This window comes from Coturnix japonica, chromosome W (assembly GCF_054131305.1).
Source record: "Coturnix japonica strain WE chromosome W, WE-NBRP24, whole genome shotgun sequence".
In the NCBI taxonomy this organism is placed as follows: Eukaryota; Metazoa; Chordata; class Aves; order Galliformes; family Phasianidae; genus Coturnix; species Coturnix japonica.
This window is the reverse complement of record NC_140701.1, coordinates 3,756,517-3,763,105: the sequence shown is the minus strand read 5'-3', so window position 1 is coordinate 3,763,105 and position 6,589 is coordinate 3,756,517. Positions and strand designations below refer to the sequence as shown.

At 45.0% G+C, this 6,589-nt stretch overlaps 1 long non-coding RNA gene across 2 annotated transcripts; it reads left to right on the top strand.

Moving 5' to 3' along the window:
* Positions 1-1,968: 1,968 nt before the first annotated feature.
* On the top strand, positions 1,969-5,486 carry LOC146754270 (uncharacterized). 2 transcript variants are annotated; one of them, XR_014939041.1, is made up of 4 exons: positions 1,969-2,032; positions 4,665-4,940; positions 5,107-5,184; positions 5,360-5,486. It is a non-coding gene; the product is annotated as an uncharacterized LOC146754270 (long non-coding RNA). The 2 variants fall into 2 exon arrangements; XR_014939040.1 differs by having other exon boundaries at positions 5,107-5,486.
* The last annotated feature ends 1,103 nt before the right edge of the window (positions 5,487-6,589 follow it).

Genomic DNA, 6,589 nt, shown 5'->3' with positions numbered 1-6,589 from the left:
CTGCAGGAATAAGCTTGTCATGTATGTCCTCAGGTAGCACAGTAGTTAATGGTGGGACTCAGTAGGTCATGCTGAAAGTTGAGTCTGCTGGTCTTGAAGGTCTTTTCCAGCCTACGTGACCTTATGCTAATATTTCTGTATTTCTTTCTGTTCAGCTCCCAGAAAACCTCCCACCCAGCCCCCAGCTGACCCCGTGGTGAAAAATAAAACAGAAACCTCAGTGACGCTGGCATGGTCCCCTCCGAAGATGCACCGCCCCATTCCAATCGATGGCTACATTGTGGAAGGCAATAAACTAACTGGCTTCACGTGGGTGAGGTGCCACGAGTCTCATGTCCCCGTCCCAGAGTTCACGGTGAGCAATCTGTCTGAAGAGGCTGATGATCAGTTCCGAGTGTCTGCAGTCAATGCGCATGGACAGAGCCCGTCTCTGGAATTCCCAGGGAGCGTGCACCTTGGTAAGCACAAAAACCCCAATGGAAATGGGTCAGTGTGAGCTGAGCAGCCGTGTTGGCTCCCTAAAGATGTTTCCTTTGACTTTAAGGATAGTAGTGCATTAACACACCAAAGGCTTTCCTTTATTACTAGTTCTCCTGTCAACCTCCAGCTACCACTAAAGTGATACAAGTTCTGTTTCTGTGACAGAGACATGAATATCCTTATCTTTTGATATCACACATGTGCAAGAGGCAGAACTTTCTGTAACAGATCTGAAGCATAGAAGTGCTTCTTCCAGCACTCATGCAAAGGGAGAAGTAGAAATGTACCTATGATTTAATCTTCCATCTCTAAATGAGATACCAGACTTGCATCTAAAGAGCATTAAGACATCCATGTTGTTCTTCCTCAGAACCAGTCCTGGCTGTGAAATCCCCCCTAACAACTGGTGAAGCTGTACCTGGAGGGGATGCCATGTTTACTACTGATCTTACAACAATGTGTTGCAGCACTTGGTACCTCAGTGGTAAAGTCTTACAGGAAAGCGAGACCTGCATCATCAAGAGAACCCAAACTACTCACAGCCTAATCATAAAGAACATCACCAAGAATGATGGTGGAGCAGAAGTGAAATTTGTTGCCGAAAATGTTGATGTCAGCAGCAAGATGAGAGTGAGAGGTATTTGCTTTGATCCTTCTCCTTTCCTCTTACAGTCAAGGCATAGTTGCTGTGATCTGATGATTAGAACTGGGGCTGCAGGCATTCACTGCCTGTACCAAATACCTGAAATTGCATCCCATGGACTGATGTGAGTCCTGGTAATGACCTAAACATGATAGCACTGAGTGTAGGGTAAGCCAGTCTACCCAGCTGCTTGGTATCTGAACCAGATTGCTTCATGCCAGCTGATGAATGTCTGCAGTTCACAGCTATTGGCCAGTGCATTCAGTCACCAGGTTTACCACTGCATCACCATAGAGCAGTACTTTCAGCTCCAGGTTCAGACAGCCTTTCTGATTGCACTGGAATAGTTTAGAAGTAGGGGAGCAATCATTCCAATAATATCTCTATCAATCAGCTTTGCATGACAAAATAGAACAAATAAACATTCATGATGGGAGGACCTGTTTGTCATTGGGTGGAAACCTCTGCAGAAGCATGTTTAGAGCATTCTTAATCAGTAGAAGGAGATGTTTGGTTGATTTTTACTTAGTAAATCCGGCAAGAAGACCAAATGAAATATCTTGAATTGCTCAGCAGTGACACAATGATGAGTGCAGGAACAGAAGGTGATACTTTTTCAGAGATGTTGCAGCAAACATTGACCACGTTAGCCTGATATCAATTGAACTAACGAGGCCTTTGCTCCTGACAGGTGCTGCAGTGAGATTTACCAATAAGAGCAAAGATGTAGAAAAGATCTCCGCTCGGCTGCGTGAGGAAGCCAAACTGCAGGCTGAGCTTTCAGACACAGGCGCTACTGTGGAGTGGATGAAGGATGGGAAGGAGCTCAAGGCCAGTGAAAAATAGGTACTGCACATTGTGGGGAAGAAACACACCCTGAAAATTCACAACGTCTCAATGGATGATGCTGTAAGTTGTCAGTGCATCTGTGAGGGGGATAAAATGCATGAGTTTGCATGATGAGGCTCTTCATCATCTTCTGCTGGCTTGTCACCCTTGTTGATCCATGGAGAAACAAGAAAGGCCTAGAGTAGTGTATGCACTTTGGCATTGGAGAGCTTACTTAATTGCTTCTTCTCAAAGAACAAACTCCAGAGAGTCATGGAGACATCTCCAAACAGAATTGAATAATGGGACTAAATTGATGGAGAGCAGAACTTCCTGCCACGGCTTGTCAGCTAGTCTTAATTTTGCTTTTCTTCTCTCTGTCATGTTAGCATAATATTTCATACTGGCAGGTCTGCCCAAAGAATTAAATGAATTAGCTGATGGACGTTTCCATGTGCTTTGCACTGTAATGTGACTATCAAATGAGTAATCAATGCTGTTATTTTGAAATCTGTGTTGGCAAGCTGTAAGACAAACAGCTGCTGTTGGTAGCTTGGTTACTGCAGAATCAGCTTTTCTGTATCTCATAGATAGGGAAGAGACCCTTAAGGGTCAGCTAGTTGGACTCCCTTGCAATGAACAGGGGCACCGCAGCTCCATCAGGTGCTCTGAGCCCTGTCCATCCTGACTTTGAACATCCTCAGGCTCACAAATCTTATACCCATGCCACACACTTGCAGTATTTCACCATTCAGCATCACCACTTGTATCTTCTCTTGCTGTAAATCAGAGCGAGCTGGTAAATCATCTGCTGTGCGGGTCAGCTGTGTCTCTCCCATGGGCATCACGTGGCTGCTGGGAGGCTCTGAAGAGCTGCAGCCAGAGGTGTGTCACCCGCTGGGCCTCGTGCCCAAAGGAGCCCACAGGAAAGTGTTGTTGCAGTTTGTCATGCACTGCACTGCCATGAGACTTGACGTGCCAGACATCCTCTGACACGTGAGCTCCTGCATCCAGGCAGGACATCTGAGACGTCTCCTTCAGCCTGACGTGGCTGCAGTTTCACACTGGTTTTACTAAGGAAGGAGAAGGCACGTGGATGAAACTCTTTTCCTGCTCTTCCTGGCATTAGCTCATAGTACAAGTAAAGCACTGTCAGGTCAAGCCTGGAGGAGTAATGCTTGTCACTGACCTGTTCCTGTTCAGGGTGGAGCTGGAGGGTAAAATAACACAAGAAATTGTCATTGAAATTCAATATCTGTGAAATTCAGCTGGCTGCATTCACAGAACCTGGCGTTAAGATCTGTTTTCTGGTTTATTTCTTGAGCCTATTTTCCATAACCCAGTCCTCATTTATGAACCGAAGCTCTACTGAAAACCTTTCGCTGTGTATGCTCATGCTGCAGTGCAGCTCTTGTGACCTTTAACAGCACATTCAAGTTCCTCTGATCACAGGATCCTTAAGGTTGATTAAGACCCTCTAGTCCGACTGCTCACCCATCTCCACCAAGATGCTCACCATCAGCTAGCTAAAAACTCAGCAGAGATGATAGATCAAGCCCAACACTGGATTTGGGATGGCTAGAGATTCCTAAGATATTGAAGGATTGCTTGCAGGTGGTGTTGGCTCAGGTATTCACCCTGCATCCCACCTCCCGTTCTGTTTGGTTGAGAATCATGCATTCTGCAATTTCACTTTGTAATTCAAAGCCCCTTTCTTTATCTGTTAAAAAACTGATCTAAAACAAGCCGAGAAGACTCCGTTGGAACTGGTTGATGCAGAACAAAGGCATCCCCAAAGGACAAGTTGCACTGTTTGATGAACATTATTGGATGAGAGCTAAGCTAAGATTTAAAAAGTTCTGGGGCTGTCTCTGAGCATCAAATACAGAGGAAGCCTGCATGATTCCCTGAGAATGGATACCTCCTACTTTGGTGTAGGGTGAAGGGAACACTAGCAGTAACTCCTATCACAAAATGTCACATGGCTCAGACAAAATGCCATCAAGAGGGCTTAATTAGGAGCACCAAATGGTCACAAGATGGTCTTAGGGCAGGGAAGTAATCTATCTATGTGATACTGATTGATGCTATTAGTTCTAAACAGCTTGACTCTAGAGGGACTGTTCTTCTTTGGTCACCTAGTTTTACAAGAATAGATGACTCCCGTCTATTACAATTTTTAACTCATTATTTGTTCACTGATGCCATAAATGTGCCTGGCATAGCAATTGGCCTTGGTATATTCAGTGACTGAAAGCAACAGTTGTTGCTGTAAGAAATGCAATGCTAAGCTAGGTCTGCCTGTAGCTGACAGCCATCAGCTTGCTCCTCAGGCAGGTTCTGTCTGGATGGAATGAAGGGCATGAAATACTGATGTGCTCATCAAACTCTGCTTGTTAGCTTAGAGACAAAGTGTTGAATAGGTTTGTTCATGCATTGCAAACACGTTACTTATCTGCCTTCATTTTAGCTTCAGAAGAACGTGTGCAGAATACAGAATTGATTAAAAGAAATAAGAACTGTCTGCATAGAACTTACTCTTTCCTTACACAGGAGAATCAAGCACACGTTTGTATGTGAGTACCTCCAGAGGTGAAACTCAATCACCCAAATGTAATGAGCAGAGACATTACAATCAGTTCTAACTGTATCTTCATGCTGTGCTGAATAAGCCTGAGTCAGGATGTAAACCACTTTCTCTTTTTTTCTTCAGATGAAGCCATTAATGTTGTCAGCAAGCCCAAAACCACTTCAGAAATATCAGTCAGTCCTTCTGAAGACCTGGAGCTGGTGTGTGAGGTGTCAGCTGCAAGCGGAGCTGTCGTATGGAAGAAAGATGAAACAGAGGTGAAGCAGGACCAGAGGACAACCATCATCTCCCAGGGGACGCACCGCAAGCTCATGGTCAAAAATGTGACCCTGAAAGACCAAGGGAGCTACAGCTGTGAAACAAAAGATGACAAAGCAACATTCCAAGTGAAAGTCAGAGGTGAGAAAATGCTTGGAATCCCAGAGATAAAGGAACGCTTCATTTTGTGTGTCTTGCATTTGGAGGATCAACTGACAGCCTCTCTGGTGCAAAACATTTTGGCTATAGGACTTTCTTGGTCATCTAGTATCATAGCAACACTTTTCTACATGTGATTTACATCCAGGAATGAATTACTGCAACAAAGGGGAGTACAGCTGTGAGGCTGCTGGCTAGAAACTCACCTTCAAGATTCATGTAACTGGTAGGAAACACGTTTTGGTTGATATTCTTTGATTATTCCCTAGTCTGGCTGTGGAAATGTCTGTGTGAACGTGTCTTCTTTATTCTGCCATGAAACTGTTTTGAGAAGGATGAAAAGAAATGCTTACAAACGTGCAGCTAAAATGATTATTTGTTTTTAACAATATTTCATCCAGCTCTTCCCCTGCAATTACTTTTATCATCATCAATTGTCCATGGATGTCCAACTGTGATTTGTACAATGTGCAACACTGCTCTACCAGTTGATATTTCAACAGTACTATTTACACAGACGTCCTTTTCTGCTCCAAATCCACACCAGCCATGGGAGAGGGAGTAGGTGAGCATCTTCCTCCATTAGCTTGATCTAAATCTGACAGCTTCATCCAATCCAGGGCTTCTCCAAGACCTTTGAAAATTCTGTTACTGTTGAGGAGACAGCAGGCTTCTGGGCTTAGGTTAGAATATGGTGCCCTGTTGATGGGTCCTGAGAGTGTCCAAGCCTTACATGGAGAAAACCATCACTGCTCTTAAGATGTTTTGCAAGCAGGTGAAACTTGATTGAAGTGTGGCAGTGATGCTTTCTGAGATCTCTGGCCCCTAGTTTTTCTAGGCTTTTTGTTTGCCTCTTAAGATACAGTGAGCTGCTCTTAATTGTGGCTGTGTCCTTTGCCACGAGCATACCTCTGAGCACACGGTTATTTTGAGCTCCTCTTCTTCCAGTGGCTCGGATGAGCAATTCTGAGAGATATGCAGAATGGGGATGGCTGTGCTGCTGCTTCCTTTTCTGTCTTAGCTGTGGTTTTCCCTTGCAGGGCACAGTTCTCTGCCTGGGCCCAAGTCTGTGTGGGTCTCTCCATCCACAAAGCTGCTCACAATGCAGGCGGCACAGGCTGAGAGGAGAGGCCAGAGCAGCTCTCATGTTGCAACACGGAGCAGCAAGATACAAGTGGAGGAAGGGCCTGCAGCTGTACTGAGGAACTTCAACGCAATCATTGATTTTCCATCTGAAAGATAAAGAAAGAGGAATTCCCTTTCCAGCCCCTACCATCATTGTTCGGATGATTTTTATTGGTTTATTTTTTGTCCATTATATCTTTGAGGATTCCACTAACACACAGTTGCCCTATGGCCTCAGTGGAGCCACACAAGGTGCCTTTCCTTCCTGGTTGGGCAGGCAGTCACAAGATGCAGAAAGCCATGCTGGCGTCTATCCTGTTCTGTGCTGGCTGTACATGGAAATCTTGGGGTTTTCCAGATTTCAGGGCCATGTGCCTGAAACCAATTGTGCTTCTCCTGTAAGCAGAGCTGTTGCTCAGACTTGCTGGCACTAGAAATTAAAGGTGGCAGTGAGCTGAGGCCGAGGAGGTGTTAACGTAAGAGTCAGGGATGCTTTTGAGCTTCCC